The sequence below is a fragment of the Ambystoma mexicanum genome, chromosome 6q, assembly GCF_040938575.1.
Source record: "Ambystoma mexicanum isolate Mex_15411 chromosome 6q, UKY_AmexF1_1, whole genome shotgun sequence".
NCBI lineage: Eukaryota > Metazoa > Chordata > Amphibia > Caudata > Ambystomatidae > Ambystoma > Ambystoma mexicanum.
Window position 1 is genome coordinate 978,440,509 of NC_090937.1, and position 19,549 is coordinate 978,460,057.

The window sequence follows — 19,549 nt, forward strand, 5'->3', positions numbered from 1 at the left end:
TGGATGTAGTGCAGGCCCCGGCCCAAGAAAGCCTTGCGGACAATGCAGAGGGTCTTGAACTTGATCCTTGCAGCCACCGGGAGCGAGTAGAGAGATTTCAGGGCTGTAGAGTTATGGTCCCTGAGTTGGAGGCCAAGTACAAGTCTTGCAGTTCTGTTCTGGATTAGTTGCAGAGAGCCCAAGAGTACAGGAAGGTAGATTGAGAAAGTGGCTGTTGCATTAGTCCAGCCTAGAGAGAACCAGGGCTCTTCAGACAGTAAGCTTCTGGGGGAACATGAGAAAATGAAGAATACTTCTGAGGAGGTGCAGCTGGTAGTTGGCCTTCTTGGCCAGGCCCGTGATGTGAGGAGAGAAGGAGATAGTTGAGTCTCATCAAGTTTTTTTGCCTCACAGGAGGGCGAAGGAAGAGGGCCCAAGGAGAGCGAACAATGTGAGTGAGGAAAAGCAGGAGCAGGTTTCCCAATGAGAAGGATCCCAGTGTTACTGGCATTAAGGCAGAGATCATTGGAGGCGCACCAACCCTGAATCGCTGATAGACAGTCAGGAATGAGCGAGAGAGGAGAGGAGGCTGAGGGGAGCCTGAAAGAGAGCTGAGTGTCATCCACAGTAAGACTGAAATTTAGAGGAGAAGGTAGAGATAAGGTGAGCCAAAGGGGCCATGTAGAGATTGAAGAGTGGGGGTGAGAGGTGAGAGCCCTGGGGAACACCACACGTGGTTAGAGAGGTGATGGAGAGAAAGACACCAAGTTAGACCTGGGTGGTCAGTCCAGAAGGAAGGAAGTCAATCACTCCAGGGCCTGATCTGTGATGCCCAAGTTTTCACTGAGTCAATTGATATGAATGGCATGATTGACTGTGTCAAAAGCAGAGGAAAGGTCAAGGAGGATGAGGACAGTAGGAAGGCTGGAATCAAGATTAGTGAGCAGATGTTTACAGGTATTCACAATTGCAGTTTCTGTGCCTCTGGCTGCTCTGAAGCCAGACTGATGTTCGTAGAGACAGCCAATAGATTCAGTGTGGAGAGTAAGCTGGGAGATGGCCAGCTTTTCCAGGAGTTTGCCCAGGAAATGAGTGATAGAGATCGGGCAATAGTTTGCCAGAAAGGTAGGATTGACAGAAGGCTTTTTAAGGAGAGGGTGCACAAGGGAGTGCTCAAGGATAGAGGGGAAAGATCCAGTGGTGAAAGAGTGATTGCAGAAGAAATTGCCCAAGACTGGAGAGAGGCTGTCAATGTGGTCCTTGATGCTTCTAGAGGAGCGGGGGAGCACTTGTTTGGACTTCACTTTCATAGATCGGACTTGTCTAGAAACCTTGTCAGGTGTAGTCAGAGAGAAAGATTAGAAAGAAGGAGGAGAGGGAGAAGCGGCCAGAGGTGGGCCAAGAGAGGTAGGAGAGAGGAGGAGAGAGAGGACAGGATATCCTGAGTTTTAGTGGTGAAGTGAGAGGCCAGAGCCATACAGAGGGCCTGTGAGGGAACAGGAGAGGTGGCGACTGCAGAAGGATTGGCAAGCGCCTTGCAGATTCTAAAGAGTTTGGCCTTGTTGTTAGAGGCTGCAGAGGCGCAGGCTTGGATGTGGACTCTCTGCTGGAGTCTGTATTGCCTTTGGAGCAGGCGGCAGTTTGTCACAGGACCTGCCCAGTGCCCTCTTCTTCCTCTCAGCCACCCTGCACTTCAGGGCGGTGTGGTCAGAGACATACCACGAGTTGCCCTTGGAGGTAGGCTTCAGACGGATTCTCATGACAGAAGCAAGGATGTCCATATCGTTGGAGATAGAAAGATGCAGGTTAAAGAGGTCTGTGTCAGGAAGAGAGTCAGCCGCAGGTGTAGGAGGAGCAGAGGCAGTAGAGGCAAATGCATCCACTGACACAAGCTTCATGGGCCGAATGACCGAGAAGGTAGGTGACAGTGCTTGGCGGGCTTTGCTTGAGGGACAGATAGTTTAAGGTGAAAGGAGAGCAGAAAGTGGTCAGTCCAAGAGAGGGTTACAGAGGGGGATGTCTTAGGAGATGAGAACATCCAAGGTGTGTCCGGCAGAGTGTGTCTGACCAGAGGGTAGAATGGAAGGAACAAGTTACTTGCCTGTAACTGTTGTTCTCCAGCATGGGTCTGGCATGGATTCACATGCTCATGAATATTCCCCGTCGTCAGGCTGGGAATCCTCGGTAAAGAAAAAACCAGTATCAGTTTCGTTTCTGATCTGTCTTTCGTAGTAATAACCAATCACTGGTCTCTGCGTCATACTGACCACAGCCAATGACTGCCCTCTACCTAAGCACCGCCTCTGGCAGCCATCTTCAGATTTGGAAGCACGTGAAGTGGCAGTATGACCAAGTGAAGAGCCGCAGAGGGGTAGGCGGGAGGGTTCGCATGTGAATCCATGCCAGACCCATGCTGGAGAACAACAGTTAAAGGTAAGTAACTTGTTCCTTCTCCAGCATGGGGTCTGGCATGGATTCACATGCTCATGAATAAAGAATACATAGCAGTACACACATGCACAACCACGGGAGGTGGCAAAGGCTCAACATTAAGCATCACATAAACTCAACATTAAGCATCTTACCTCCTCACCAGGCTCACCTCAGGCGAACAGGTTGCGCAGCACTGCTTGGCCGACCCTGGACTCCTCCCTGGAATCCCGGTCGACGCAGTAGAATTTCGTGAAGGTGTGCGTCGACCTCCACGTAGCAGCCCTGCATATGTCCAGCAGGGGCACACCAGATAGGAACGCCGTGGTAGCTGCGATCACTCTGGTGGAATGGGCTCTCGGACGGCCAGGCAGCGGTCGGTTTGCCAACCGATGACAGTACATGATACAGCCGGAGAGCCATCTGGAAATGGAAGCCTTCGAGAGAGCCTTCCCCTGATTGACAGGTCCAAAGTTCACAAAGAGTTGTGACGTCTTCCGAAAACACTTCGTGCGGTCTACGTAGAACTTCAGCGCTCTAGCCACATCCAGCGAGTGCAAAGTCCTCTCAGCCGGCGACGAAGGCGACGGGAAGAACACAGGCAACACCAAGGGTTCGTTGAGATGGAAGTCCGACGGCACCTTGGGCATGAAGGAGGGGTGCGTCCTGAGCACTACCCTCGTGTCGTGGAAAGTCAAGTACGGGGCCTTGCAGGAAAGGGCCTGGATCTCTCCCACTCGTCGTGCGGGGGTGATGGCCACAAGAAAAGCTGTTTTCCACGATAGAAACTTCAACGGGGCCGAGTGCAGAGGCTCGAACGGAGGTCCCATGAGCTTGGTCAGCACCACGTTGAGCTCCCACGCCGGGGCCGGAGCCTTCACCGGCGGGAACGATCTGAACAGTCCCTTCATGAACTCCTTCACCAGACGATGAGACCACAAGGACGTCCGCCCCGTGGTTCTGGTGTATCGGGAGATCGCAGCAAGATGAATCTTGATGGACGCGTGTGCCAGACCAGCTTTGGCCAGCGTCAGCAGGTACGGCAGTACTTGGGGAGCCGTAATCCGTAGAGGGTTAATCTTCTGTGCGTGGCACCAGACAGAGAACCTCTTCCATTTGTGTCCGTAGCATTTAAGAGTCGAGGACGCCCTGGCCTTTGCAAGAACCTCTCTGCAATCGGCCGGTATGTCGTATCCTCCAAACTCTAGCGCTGCAGGAGCCAGGCCTGCAAGTTCAGCGACTTCGGGTCGTGGTGGAGGATGGCGCCTCCTTCCCTGGAGAGTAGATCCGCGTCCGCCGGCAGCTTGATCGGCGGGGACGCTGACAAGTCCAGAAGGTCCGGGAACCATATCTGCCTCGGCCACGCAGGTGCGACGAGGATCATCCTGCACCGTGACCTCTTGAGCTGGTTGACGAGCCGGATTAGCAGAGGCAAGGGAGGGAACGCGTAGAGGAACAGGCCCTCCCAGGGGAACGAGAAAGCATCGCCCATGCTCCTCGTCTGGGGAAACCTGCTGGCGAACCTCCGGCACTTGGTGTTCGTTGCCGTCGCGAACAGGTCGATCTGGGGTGTGCCCCACCGTCGGAAGAGGCGATCCACCAGATCCTGCCGTAGTTCCCACTCGTGGCACGAGCGCAGCTCCCTGCTGAGTGAGTCGGCGATGGTGTTTATTATCCCTGCCAGATGAAACGGTACCAGAAAAATCCCTTGGGCGACGGCCCAATGCCACAGGTCCTGCGCCTCCTTGGACAGCGCTGGGGACCTGGTTCCGCCCTGTTTCCTGATGTAAAACATGGTGGTGGTGTTGTCGGTGAAGATCCTCACCACCTTGCCCTTGAGGGACGGAAGGAAGGACCTGAGGGCCCAAAACACTGCACGTAGCTCCAGGACGTTGATATGCAGGGACTTCTCCGTCGGGAGCCAGAGTCCCCTTGCGTGCAGATTTTCGGTGTGCGCTCCCCACCCTTCCAGGGAGGCATCCGTGGTCACAGTCTCCTGGTGGGCTGGGGTCTGGAAGTCCATGCCCGCCGTCAGATGCGCGCGGGTGCCCCACCACCGTATCGCTCGTCGGAAACTCTCGTCGAGCTTGATCCTTTCCTCGAAGCTGCCCGTCGTCTGGATCCAGCGCGCATCCAGGAATTCTTGCAACGGGCGCATCCGGAGCCTGCACATGGGAATGAGGTAGATGCAGGAAGACATCATCCCGAGGAGGGACTTGATGGACCTCACCTTGGCCGCGTCGGCCACCAACATCCGTTGCACCTTGCCCAAGATGGTCCTGGTCCTCTCCTCCGACGGGGAGGCCAGAAGGGACACTGTGTCGAGCCTCGCTCCCAGAAACAGTGCAACTTGCGCGGGCACCAGGTGGGATTTGGCGTAGTTCACGGAGAATCCCAGGTCCGTGAGGAGTTGGACGGTCCTTGCCGTGTGGACCACGGCGAGCTCCCTCGTCTTGGCGCGGATGAGCCAGTCGTCCAGGTAGGGCTAGACGTGAATCCCCTCGCGGCGCAGCTGCGCCGCCACCGGTGCGAGGCACTTGGTGAATACCCTGGGTGCCGACCGTAGTCCGAAGGGGAGGGCTTTGAACTGGTAATGACGCCCTTGGACCACGAATCTGAGGAATTTTCGGTGCCCCTTTAGGATGGGAATGTGGAAGTAGGCATCCTCCAAATCCAACGACGATAGGAAGTCTCCTTCCTCCAGCTGACCCAGGACGTGCTGGAGGGTGACCATCCGGAACTTCTGCGCCTTGATGAACTTGTTCAGACGTCGCAGGTCTAGGATGGGGCGCCATCCTCCCGTCTTCTTCTTCACGAGGAAGTATCGCGAGTAGACTCCGGAGCCCCGAAGCCTCTTTGGGACGAGTTCGATGGCGCCCTTTCTGAGCATCGCCTTTACCTCCAGGAGAAGTTGAGGGACGTGAAGTTCTTTCCTGGCCACGGGGGGGACGCGCGGGCACCTTCTTTGAAACTCGAGCGCGTGGCCCCGGGCCAGGGCGTCCAGCATCCAACGGTCGGTGGAGATGGACTCCCACACGCTGACGAAGCCCGCCAGCCGGCCTCCCACCGGGGTGCTTCGGTGGGGGCCCGACCCCACGGCCGGTTCAATCCTGCTTGGACGCGGCCTTGCCGCCTTGACCTCCTTGGCGACGACGGCGGGGTCCGCTAGACTTGCCTCGTCCTCTGTAGGCCTCTTGCGACGACGAGCGGGCCGCTTGACGGTAGGAAGCGAAACCGCCGCCGGAACCTTTGGAGGCGCCCTTGCCTCCGCCGCTCCGAAAGGGCGTTCGTCGTTGCTGCAGGACTCCAAGGGCCCTGGCCGTCTCAGTATCCGCCTTGATGGCCTGAAGGGAATCGTCCACTGTCTTCCCAAACAGGTTGTTCCCGTCGAAGGGCATGTCCAGGACTCTGGTCTGGACGTCCTGCCGAAAGTCTGTAGCTTTGAGCCATCCACGACGTCGAAGGCAAACGCCGTTGCCCAGCTGGCGGAACCCAGTGTCGGCGATGTCCGTCGCCACGGTGATGGCGTGGTCCGACGCCACCTCACCTTCCTGCAGGATCTCAAGGGCCTCCGCCCTCTTGTCGTCCGGCAGAAAATCCAGCAGGGGAGCTATCTTGTACCAGAGCTCCCTGTCGTAGCGGGCCACGATAGCCAAGGCGTTGGCCGCTTTAATCGTCGTCGCTGCCGACGAGATGACTCTACGTCCCATAGCATCCAATTTCTTTCCCTCGCCGTCCGGCGGGGAAGTTGATGTGGAGGCCGCACCCCCCCCCCGCTTTCTTCCTGGCTGCCGCGGAGACGACGGAGTCCGGGGTAGGCTGCGCCCGGAGGCATAGGGGGGCCGTGTCCGGGACCCGGTACTTTTTCTCGTACCGGTCTCTTCTAGCTGGCGTCGTGGAAGGGTTCTTGAGGAGGGAAAGGCCCTCATCCCAAATGTCGTCCAACAGAGGCACTGCGAGGACCGTCTTCCTCTTGGCCTCGCGCCGCTGATAAAGGAAGCCTTCCTTTTTCTTCTCCTCAGGGCAGAGTTGGAAAAGCTCGGAAGCCCTGGAGATCATGGAGTGGAAAGATCCGATCTCGTCGGGCGGAGAAGCCCTGGTGGGAGGCGACGACGGAAAATCCTCGTCGTATGCCTCGTCGTCCGTACCCGTCGCTGCCGTGTCAGTCCCCGTATCATCCCCTCGGGTGGACGGGGAGGAGGGCTGGACGGGGCGCGACGGTTGAAAAGGAGGTGGTGGATGGATCCTTCTTTTCTTGGTGGGGGGAACACCAGAAGGTCCCGGTTCTGGATCCCCCGACGGGAGAGGTTCCTCCGTCGGTAACGGTAGCCTCGTCCTTATCTCGGAGCATAAGGACTGTATGGCCAACAAAATGGCCGCCGAGTTGTCTTGCGGCGCTGGCAGAGGGGAATCCGACGGGCGAGCAGGGGCCCCGTCGGTCTCCTCGACGATGTCGTCGTCGTCACCTGCGTCGGGGTCCATTCCGACGGGCTGGCCTTCTTCCACGCCTAGGCCGTGGCTTAAGACCTCGATCAGCTCCTCTTCTGAGGTTGAGGCCGAATCTACGACGACGCCCTGCCCCCCCTTCTTCTTCCCCACGGAGGGTTTCACGGGGGTCCTATCGATGGGCACAAAGGAAGACTCCCTCCGCGGAGGCAGGGAGATTCTGGGCCCTGAGGTCGCCACCACTGGTGTAGCCACCACAGGCTGAGCCAGGGCCGCCGCGACCGTTTCGATAGAGGGCTTGGTCGGATGGATCAAGGCCTTCACCACCTTAGGTGCGCTCACCGCCTTATCCTTGAGGGAGGGGGCACTGCCACGCTCCTCCTCTGCCTTAGAGCTCGACCGGGGCCTCTCCAGGAGCTTCGCCGGGTGCTCGGCCTTCCTCTTACCCGACCCAGAGCGTTGGCTCGTGGTTGATGGTGCCGGGGAGGGTGCGCCCTGCCTGGCGCCCGTAGAGCCCGACCGTTCGGCGCTCCCGGTGCCAGCGGACTCGCGGTGCTTGGCCTTATGTTGGGCCCCCGTCGCCGGGGCGCCCTCAAAGGTCTTAGAAGACCACTCGGATTTCTTCTTCTTCTCGCCAGACGGGCTCTTACCCTCCAGCCAGTTGGCGAGACGTTGATGGCGGTCCTTCATGGTCCGTTCCGACATGTTGCCGCAAAACGCACAGTCCTTCTCCACGTGCGTCTTGTCCTCATGAAGGCAGTAAAGGCAGAAAGAGTGTTCGTCCTCCTTGAAGACGTTCTGCAGCTGGCATCCAGGGCAGACCCTGAACAGCTTTCCGGGCGTCGAGCTTCCCTTCTCCTGGGCCATCTCCGAGACCGGGCCTGAGAAGCTTCTGGAGTCCTCCGAAGCGTAGCTCGACGAAATCTTCACCCTTGAGGGGCACAGATGAATCCGACACGGGTCCCCGTTGATCGGATGTAGGATCGGTGGAGCTTGAGGCTCTTTTAACCGAAAGAATCGAAGTTTTTTGTGAAAAAGCGCGAAAAATAGCACTAACGCTCGAGAGCAATAGCACGAGGATCCCAACACATGAACGTGCGGTAAAAATCTGAAGATGGCTGCCAGAGGCGGTGCTTAGGTAGAGGGCAGTCATTGGCTGTGGTCAGTATGACGCAGAGACCAGTGATTGGTTATTACTACGAAAGACAGATCAGAAACGAAACTGATACTGGTTTTTTCTTTACCGAGGATTCCCAGCCTGACGACGGGGAATATTCATGAGCATGTGAATCCATGCCAGACCCCATGCTGGAGAAAGAGGTAGAGTGTCGCAGAGGTTGCGGAAGAGCCCAGGGGAGGTATTAGAAGCATTCAGATGGATGTTGAGTTCTCAGAGGAGAAGTTGAGAGGTAGAAGCAAAGAGGCAAGGAGAGAGGAGGAAAGGTCAGCCCACTCTGAGAGAAAGAGGGCATCCTGGCCGGGAGGCCTGTATATGGTGGGCACAGTCAGAGAGAGGCCAGGAGAGATAGAGAGTCTGCAGATCAGGCAATTAAAGGTGGAGTAACCCTGCGTAGGGATGACAAAGGCAGGGACCCACTGCAGAAATATCATTGCTACTCCACCTCCGGGTTGGTTGGCTATAGGCTCGGAGAGGATCTTGTATCCCTCAGGGAGGAGAGTGTCAAAACCCATGACAGAGCTGGCCCTGAACTATGTCTCAGTGACAGTGAGGACATCCAGTTAAGCTCTTGTAGGAGGTGGCAGAAGTCAGAGGAGTGTTTGGCAGCAGAGTGGAGAGTAGCGGCGTGGAGCAGGTTGCCACATTTGAAAGTCTTCCGGGGTGGGGTACAGGCTAGAAGTGCACCTGGCGGAATTGGTTGAGGGGCCCGAGAGTGGGCAGAGGAGGTAGCAGGAAGTGGGATAGTAGCCAGAGAGGTGCTAGTAGGAGTAGCAGGAGAAGGAAGGAAGGTGATAAGACATGGGAGACGCCTATCGAAAAGGAGGCAATTGGGCAGAGGGCCCTCGACCAAGATGTGCCATCCATATAGACATTAATAATGGTATTGGAGGAGTCAAAGGATGCCAAAAGGACCTCCCACTGAGTGCCACCATTAATGGGAGAGGAAGAGATAGGAGAGCGAACCAAGATCCTATGAGGGGTCTATAGGTCTGGTGAGGGAACGACAAAGAGGATTTCAGTGAGAGTCGGTCTGGAGGGAGCACTGATGTAGGTATAAGCGATAGGGAACTTCTTCCTTCCAGACATAGTGAGTGTGGGCTACTATATTAGCGCAGTTGGCAAAAGCTGGTATATGGGGGAGTGAATGCCCTCTTAGGCTTCTTACATAGACTTTCGATTGCACCCACATAACACAATCGAATGTATTCGTCTGGGTAGTCCTCTGCAAAATCCAAATGTACTATTGGTGCATTCTGCAGTGGTTTGGTGGCGACTCATACAAAAAGGTGCATAAGAGTAAGGCTCACATCCAAAGCATGGATTTGGAGTTATAGTTTATGGCAAGAAAACTTTCTATTGGCGTTTATGGCATGAAAAGTGCATTTTGCTTTTAATGCACTGTTTTGTGGAGGGCTTTTTGTGCTCATTTGAAAACATGTTGACGAAGTTTGGTCTCCCAAGGCAGGACTTTTGGAAGCACTTACAATTGCAAAGCTGGTTGAAGGAACCACACTTATTATTACTTAAAGAAGGACCTATTGTCTTTGCCCTTTAAAGGATTCCTGGAAATAAAAACCAAGGGAAAGAGAGCTGTCTCAAGAGTCTACCATTTGGTACTGGACAAGTCTGGAAAACTGCTGCCGGGCCTCAAAACGCAATGGAGGGGGACAGATTCATGTTAATTACAACAATTGAATATGGTAAGAAATTGTGGACGGTTTGAATGGCAAAGTCAAAAGACATGAATACACGCTAGACTTTACACCATATTTGACATAGATCATACTGGTACCCGACGCAAGCTAAGAAGAGCAATAGTTCTTGCTGAAGGGGATGTGGGATGAGCGGTCCCTATACATATGCTGTTGGGAATGCCCTTTAGCTTCCTTATTCTGGCAAAAAGTATTTTGAGCAATAGACCAAACATTGGGGGTTTCCCTGAAGGAACATATAATAGTATGCCTGACCAATTGCGCTGCACCCTAAGAACTGTCCATTCACAAGCAACAGTGTTCCAAATCACAAAAGACTCATCAATTTTCTGTGCATTTTTCTTTACTGGGTAGCCAACACGTGTTTCAACCTAAACACTCAGGTTTCCTCAGGACTTTACATCCCAACAAATCAATCAAAATTGTTACAAGTAAATACATGAAAAGAAAACGTCAAATAATTTCTATTTTATGCATTACCAATAACTTTGCACTCACATTCCATAGAAAAGGATATATCCATATGCCATGTCAGTGTAATCCACAGGAGGTAACCATCATAAATTATGGGAAAAAGGGAGAAAGATACATTGATACATTCAATTAGTTTACTTGATCTAACTGGTTCATTAGCCAAGTAAATAGCACTTGCATATCCAGTGCTCAACCATGTGTCATTATATCTCTGAGATATCCTCATCCACCATTATGATCATGCTACTACCACCAATGTGCCTGATTTGCATCTCACGTGGAGAATGTCACATATAAAATCTTTCTGATCACCCCTTAAACAGAGTCATGTGTATTCAACTAAAATTGGTAGCACCCATGGTGTCCAATGGTTAAAGTGTTTCACTTACAATGTCACTGGTGCCCCCTCACTGTGTCCAAAAGAGGATTGAATCAAGATCTAACTATAATTACTGATAGATACAAAGTTGTTGGATTTTGTTATGTACTATCTGCTCCTCCGTTCACAATTGTGTACCATCACCAATATGCAAGAGCCAATTTTGGGTTTCTACTCGCCAATACACCCTCTTAGCATATTTACAGACAACAGTAATATTGCTAGCCTGCCCCATTCTTGTTTATCAGAGCACCCTTGTGATGCTACAGTAATTGTGAGAAGGTTACCTGAACTTCAGTGTCTAAGGAGTTTCTCAAAATATGACTAGGCAGTTCTTCAGAATTCATTAACTTAACAAGTCCATTTCGACAAATAGAAACCCTGTAATTCGATATTAGCCAATTTGTTCGAATATAATCAATCAAATGGAACATTTGGCCGAATTCGTCCAGTACCATTCGATAGATTATAAAAAATACTGAATATGTGGAGCAGGGGTTGCGGGGGTGTCCCCCGATCCACAAGTTTGGTATTTTTGACCTTGCAGGGATGTCACCTGCTTCCTGAACATTGGAGGCGGGGGACCCAAAAAAAAGGGGAAAAAAGAAAAAGGGACCCTGCAGCGTCGGATCTGACCGCGTTAGAGGGACGGATCTGACACCATGGGGGAAGCGGAGGCGAGCAAGTAGGTAAGTAGGGGAGGGGGATTAGGGTGGCGATGATATGCATACATTTACAAACAAATTGCTGATGCAAGCACATTTATTGCGGTCCGTTTACCTCGAACAATTTTCACATGAACAAACAACCCCAATCCTGTAATTCAACCATAATAAAAAGATTTTAATCTTAATTGCAGTCAACACTATGCATCATGCAACAGCCGTCACCAAACCACCCAAAATAATTGATGTTCTTCTTACCTTCTATTCAAAGTTTCTAATCACTATGCATCTATAATACTTTGCAGATAGGAACATGTCAGGAAAGCGGCAATTCAATTGTCTGAAATGAAATATTTACATCAATCCTTTAGTTCAAGATTCATCATTCAATCTGCTTACTCTATATCAATCAGCACCTCTCATCAATAAAAATAATTTTTGAGATCCAATCACCTATTTAGGATGGGTTTGTTACGCCCATCATCCCAATGGCAAATGTTTGCGGTGTTCCGCATGGCAGCGGGTGCTGCCAATTTGTTTTCAGCATGTATTTATATTGACAATGACGTCAGAACATTAGAACGTCTGTGCAAGAGGCACCAAGCAAAAAACGTGTTTTAGAACAACTAAAAAGAATCAGGAAAGGCAATTTCAAGGAAACAAACAAGAGGGTACAATTTGAAGACTCACCTGTCACAAATATTTTAACCGATTCAGGACAAGACGTTGAACCAGAGGTGGGAGAAGAGGACGAGGAAGGAGATCAGAATGTAAGGACATTGTGACAAGATAATGGACACAGAGACAGCAACGAACGAGAAGACAGTGAATCCCGTGATGAATTTGTCAAAAAGGACATTATAAAATGTAGAAATATCAGTTCTCAATAAAGGGTTATCTTTCACTCTGACTGTATGTACAAAATGATTGGATCAACACACAAGTAGATCTCTACAAAAATCATTAGAAAACTTAAATTACATTTTTATTTTTGTTCGATGGACAGTAGCATAGGAATTCTATAGTCAGGCCATAGGCATGCACTCTGGCTGGTTCCATCTCCAACCATAGTCGACCATAACCAATAAGAATTGACCATGGTCAGCTATCAGCAACCATAGTCTTCCATCCCTGAACACTGGCTATTATTGTGAGCGATGGTCAAATTAGTTCTGGCTCAAGGATGGCACTTTAGCACACAAATTTGTTTTGGATTATGTGTAGCATTTAAGAGCCACAGTTACTTTCAGCCCACAGGTAACACTTTAATGGTACAATTAGTTTTGGTACATTGGTGGCCCCGTAGTGCCACAATTAGTTAGCTAATAGTGCTTTGGTGCCACACTTAGTTTTGGCTCATAGGTAGCACTTTGCTGCAAAATAGGTTTTGACGCATGGATGGCACTACAATGTTTCGCTCTGGCCTATAAATATGGATCCCAGAGCATTACCTGAAGCGGTAATGCCCCCCCAAATCAGAGTTTATTGCTTAATTAGTACCCTGACCCGTTAGATGGAGTACTTAATACTTTTTAAATTGTGAAACGCTTCTCCGTTTAGCAACTGTAAAAAGAAAAATAAATGTCCGTCATGGAACGGGATTCATAGTCCTTTCTCCCTTTCCATGGCGGCCATTCGAAAGTGGGAAATATAAACAAACAAGATGGCCACTACGGCATGTCCATGGCGGTCATTACCAGGTCAGTGACATGCCGGCGCAGGAGAAGGATGGAGAAGCGCAGGTACGTGCAGCGTGGGGGCGAGCGGTGATGTGGAAAAGGGGGAAGCAGACCATGGAGGGAGCTTGCACTTACCGGTGATTCGGAACGGGAAGATGGTGGCCTCCAGCTCTGAGGTGGCTTTGAGCGGGGGCTATAACATGTGGTAAAGTCCCTGTTCTGATCCTTTTCATTGGCTGGCAGGACTAAGCCACGCCACTGTCAGAAACGAATAAACAAAAGTACCCCATGTTGTACCTTCATCTAGAAGCTGGTGATGGAGGTAAACATATTTCCCCACAAATGAAGGAATGCACTGAAGCATCTCTTTGCTTCAGGGAAAAATGTACCACCCAAGGTACATCAGAACGTTCACAGAGATGCATACATTCTGATACCCTCTGTCCACCTTGTACAATGAGCAGGAGGGCCACTGGTGACGCATCTGCACAATCTTATTCCCGGCACAGAAGAAGTATATGCATTGCTGCTTCACCATTATGCATTTCCATCCCTGAAACAGGGGCGGGGGAATGTGTTTTTTATTTGTACGGCCATATCATATGTGTGAATCTCTCAGTATATTGCATGCAGTAACAGGAAATACAGCATGTGGTATTCCTGTAGGAAATACTGTATGTACTCTTAAGACCCCTGTGTTCTGGGTTCACCCTCCTAAATAATTCTCAAAGTTGTGGGCTGCATTTAAAGGCCCCAAACTGAAAAGCAGGATTGTTCAATACTGACAGAAAAATGGCTTTACATGTGTGATTGCAAATGAAAACTGAAGGGCCATGTGAAAAATACCTACCTGTCATTACCTAAGGAAAAGCAGCATTTTAATTTACAAAGCAAAGAGAAAAATCAAGGTCCCTTTCACATGAAAAACAGGATTTTTAAACACTGTCACATAAATGGCTAGGCATGTGTATTTGCAGTTTAAGGGTTTCATCATGAGTTGGGTGATAGTGCTTAAATGCAGCAGTAACAGTATTACCGTTGTATTTAAGGGCTGGCCCTATCACGAGTCTGGCAGCATTACCCCCAGCTCTGTTATGTTATGTTACTCAGATTTATAATGCACACGTACACCGAAGGCTTCTTGGCGCGAGGATAGTCACAGTAGTACAACATCAATCTAGGGGACTAATGAAAGAGCAGAGTTTTTAACAAGCGATGGAAGTGCAGGTGGTTCGTGGTCAGCCTCAAAGTTAGAGGGAGACCATTCCATAGCTTACTAGCAGCCACTGAAAAGGCTTGCCAGCCCACTCTTTGAAGACGAAATCGGGGGACAACAACAAGACAGCCACTGCTTGACCGAAGAGGGCGGCCAGGAATATAAGGAGTGAATTTATCCCACAAGAAATCGGCACCATCCTGGTAGTATGCCCGGTGAACAAGACAGAGAGATTTAAAGACTATTCTTTGTTTCACCGGAGCCAGTGCAAAGAACGTAGCACTGGGCTAATGTCGGAACCATAAGGGTTGGCTGTGGCTGTCCCAGCAGCCAGGTTCTGCAGCAGTTCAAACAATGGATTAGGCCCGAGGGCTGGGCCAGGTAGAGAGCATTACAATATTCCAGCCTGCTGGAAATAAGAGAAGCCACAACTGGAGGGTGAAGAGAAGGAGGAAGAAAGGCAGGATCTTCCGAAGGACCCTCAGTAAGAAGTGGCCAGTCTGGCACACTGCACTCACCTGTAATTACATGAACAGAGAAGCAGAACGATAGACTCCAAGATTTGTAACTACTGTCAGTGTAATAGGAAAGTCACCCAGTGAGGAGGGCCAGAATGCCATGGAACAAGAACAGGATTCAGGGGAGGCGGCCACCACTAGGGCCTCAGTCTGGTCACCATTGAGTTTGAGCCAATTGGCACCCATCCACTACCCCACGGCCGCCAGGCAGTCACACAGACGGGGTGACACCTCCTCTCGTTCTTGATCTAAAGAGACCAGGATCTGCATGTCATCTGCGTATGAGTAGCACCTGAAGCCGTGAGAGCGGATGAGGTCATCCAAAGGCTGCACATAGATGTTAAACAACATCGAGGACAAGGCAGATCCATCAAGGATGCCACAGGAAAGAGAATAGAGGGAAGAGAGAAAAGGAGGTAAAATACGGATTGTCCCTGATTGGTCATAAAAGAGGTATACCACGCCCGGACAGGATCCAAGATGCCGATAGAGACCAGACAGGATAGGAGTATGGGGTGGTCGACAGTGTCGAAAGCCGCTGATAGATCGAGCAGAATTAGGGCGCTCACACCACCTCCATCGACCAGCCTGGCCATATCATCCATTACTGAAACTAGGACACTTTTGGTACATCTCCCGGGGCAGAAACCTGACTGAAAGGGGTCAAGCACAGAGGAGGACTCAAGAAACTGGAAAGAAGTGGAGATATCAAGGCCTCAAGAAGCTTCATAAAGAAGGGAAGTACAGAGATAGGGTGGAAGTTGGACAGAACAGAGGCATCCAGTGACGGCTTCTTTTAAAGAGGGACCACGATTGCCTGTTTAAGTTCTTTAGGGATCACACCAGAGCAACAAAAATGGTTTACCGCCTGGGTCACCAGAGGAATAATCTCAGGCAAGAGATCTTTAAGAATAAATAGAGGATTAGGGTTGGATGGGTCTGCAGATTTCAGGTGAGCAATGGCCTTCAGCATGGCTCATCAGAGAATACAGGGAAAGTAGCCCACCCAGAGGTACCTGCTGGCTGTGCCCCATGACGGTCACACCAGGGCTAACCTGCGTGAGATGAATATTGTTTTGAATTTTAACAATTTTGGTATGGAAAAACCCAGCAAGTGCATCACAGTGTGATTGGGAAGCTGGCGCTGTGGAAAGAAAGCGTTCTGTGGACGAAAATGATTTAACGACCGCAAATAGCTCCTTCGATTGATTGAGTGCTGTTTCAATCTTGAGAGTAAAACATTTCTGTTTGGCTGACTTAATAGCCAGATGATAGTTTCTGGAGAGCGAGGCGAAGCCCAATTTATCACAAGAACTATAAGAAGAGCGGCACATGCGCTCTGATTGGCGAACCCCCAGTTAGCCACTCTCAGTTCTTCCGTGAACCATCCCTCAGACGGGTGGCCATGCAGCTGCATTGTTTTAAAGGGTGCCAATTGATAGGCAATAGCTATCAGCACCTGAGATAGGCTGATAAAATCCACAGGCTAGTCACCAGGACATGTATTCTTCATAGCAGATGCCAAGACAGGCTTATCAATGTCATGCCATTTCCTCTTAAGAACTGTACATCTATATGGTGTAGGAGGGGAAACTCCAAGGGGTACTGAAAAAGGGATCAGAAAGTGGTTGGACCAAGGGACAGACACTAAGGAGATGCCGACCAGACCTGGGACTGCAAATAAATTAAGATCCAGGATCCTCAAAGAAGATGGGTGGGTTCAGTGACATGTTGGGCTAAACCCAGATCCACAAAACCCTCAAAAAAGCATCTAGAGTCGGGAAAAGAGGAGGGTTGTTAAAGCGGATATTAAAGTCGCCTAGCACTTTGAGATTTACATATTTCAGGTGAAACCAAGTCACGAGTTCCAGGAAAGGTAGCATGAAATGCATATAAGGGCCAGGCAGATGATAGTCTAGTAGAAAATGAACAAAGTCAGAAGCAGAGATTGCCAAGCACACTAAAAAAGCTTCCATGGTCAGCTCTGAGCTAAATATGCTGAAAGCAAAATTACCGAATTACCACCAATGGGGAATGGGAAGTTACTGCTAAAGCCGAACCTGTGATCTGGCGGTATTACCATCGGACCAGTTGGCGGTAGCGCTATTTGCCCAGGCAGGATACTGCCAAATTCATGAGGCCCTAAATGTGAAAAGTGTACCACTAACAGGAGACATGTCAGGAAAAAAGGCATAGTGTGTGTTGACAAAAAGTAATGTTTATTATATTTTGCATACAAAATGCCAGTGACATTTGAAAAGCCACTTTGTTTTCAATTGGAAAAGTTCTGTAGGCCAGATGCAAACCTTTTTGCTGGCTGTTGGGCACATGTCACAAGGAACTTCAACACTGGAAGGCTAGCATCCTAGTGTTTACAACTGCAATACAATATGGCTTGCTCTGGAAGTTGTGGAGAGCCAAGTGTTCTTTAGACTGACTGTCTCTGCAGGACCATGGCTGATGTATGACCACAGTGTAGACAGTAGGTGTGAAGAGGGGAGCTGTGAAGACAATTCAATTAAGCGAGCCTGAAACTCTAACTTCAAACAGGTAACCCACTTCAAAGAGACTGAAAAGAAAAAAACTCTGGTTACAAGCAGCCCAGTGAGCCCATATGCCCTGAAGGCGGGAGAATTGCCATTTGTCCCACATGAAAATGTACTATTAATTTAAAAGGACTAGTATTATTTAGGCCTTTTCCCCAGCAACCATAAGGGAGATTTTCTTCATTTATGTACAATTTTTTAGGTAATTTACAGGCGATTTTGGAGATATAAAATGCATGCACCTACGAGTTAGGGAACTGTAATGGCCAGTTAAACTAGATTCCTGGCTGATCTGAACATTTTCCAAATGTGAGAGTTGGAGAATGGGTGGAGGATACAATTAGGAATATGTGTAATACGTTGCATATTCATAACTATTATGCTTTCAACGGAAACGGCAGAAAATTTCCAAATGGCCGTGCAAAATGGTGCGGACCTGGCTGTCGTCTTTTTTAATTCCCCATGATGAACTGAAAAGGAAAATATATATGTTATGGCAGTTGCTATAAAATTATGATGTTGTGCCACAAAACTACATTTTTGCAAAACAATTTGACATGAGAACAACATATGTCTGTTCCAGACCCCTAACCCAACCCTGACTAGGAGGCTGGGTTTGGGAGAAGAGAGAAGGGTAACTGTCCAATCCTATTTTGTGTGACCTCTTGCAGGGCACTCCCCAAGATTATAAAATTGGTGGTGTCATCACTGCTATAAGCGGGACTGCACTAGGAGGAAGAGACAGAGCTGCTGCAATTTACCATCAAAAGAGTGCTGATGCAATTTACAACCTGACAGCTGCAAGAAAACACCAGAAGAGATTGCTGACAGTGCATCTGGGTGGAGATCTATTGCTAGAAAGGCCTAAACGCTGACTGGGTTCTATGGTGGAGAGCGGGAGGCCATCCTTGAGAGTGGCGTGACCAGACACCTGCCCTATCTTTCCAGAGGGTCCTGACATGCAGCTGGCTGTCCTGAACTTAAAACAGGGAACCCCACAGCGAGGCGCTCCTGCTGCAGATGGGTTACTACCCGGGACAACATGGAGACCCATGTGATCCATACTATGATCCCCAGCTAGTGAAACAACTACCTATGACAAACACGTGGCTTTGAACAAAACACTGGTTTTGCAAACTAACTGAGATGATGAAAGATATGTGTTCAATCAGTGTCACCAGTCACTGCACGAGACGGTTGAGGAGTTTATCACCCGCCTTCTGGCAGAAACAGATCCACTGCCAATTCTCGCAGTTCTCCGTTGAGGAAGCAGTCCGCCATCGTATCATTGAGGGTTGTGTGTCATCCACGCTAAGGAAACAGCTCCTGAAGAAGCCCCTGACCATTGATGAGGTCATAGAAATGGTGCAGGTGCACAAAAGGGCTGAGGTTCAGGTGAATGCCATGGAAGCACTGAAGAAGAGAAAGGAAGAGATGGTTGCAGAATTCTCGATGCCCGGGAACCCGGAGCGAGGGTCAGGAACAAACCAACCCAGTGTGAGAGGGCAGCAGAGGGATGGATTCATGCAAGCCTGCATGGGCCCCCAACTCTGAGGCTATGCTACCGCTGTGGCTAGCTATTCCCACACCCCGGCACATGCCCGGTTATCAACCAACGGTGTTTGAGGTGTGGCAGAGAGAGCCATTTCTACAACATTTGTCGGGAGGGTAGACTTTTCCCGCCTAGATGACAAACTCAAGCAACGCTCACAATCTGGTGCTCGCAAGTGAGGTCGAACCCTTAGCACCAGAAGAGACAGACACCGTCCTACACACAGATGCTGAGACAATTAATTAGAGCTATGGAGCAAAGCGAGGACTACAGGGAACCCCACAGCGAGGCGCTCCTGCTGCAGATGGGTTACTACCTGGGACAACATGGAGAACCAGGTGAGCCATACTATGATTATGATGATTACTCACAAGAGCCATACCCTGATTACACTGATGAATTTGTAAACCTGATACATGGTGAGCAAGGGGGCACCGAGGCCCCGAAAGTTATGGTCAACATGGGGGGAATGACACAGTGCTTCCTGATAGACACTGGCGCTACAGTCAACATAATTGGAGAACTGGAATTCGTGCAAATGGGAAACAGAAGGGAGCTAAACCAATCAAAAGTATGCATCTTCCAGTGGGGAGCCAGCACCCCACTGCCATCTCTAGGACAATTCCGGAGGACCCTCACGCACAACAGGAAAACAACTGAGACAGTTATCCATTTACTCAGAAGCCCAGTCAACGGGAAGTGACTGCTCAGCTATCGCACAGCAAAGGCCCTGGGACTGATAGACATTCACTACCAAGACAACAAAGTCGTCT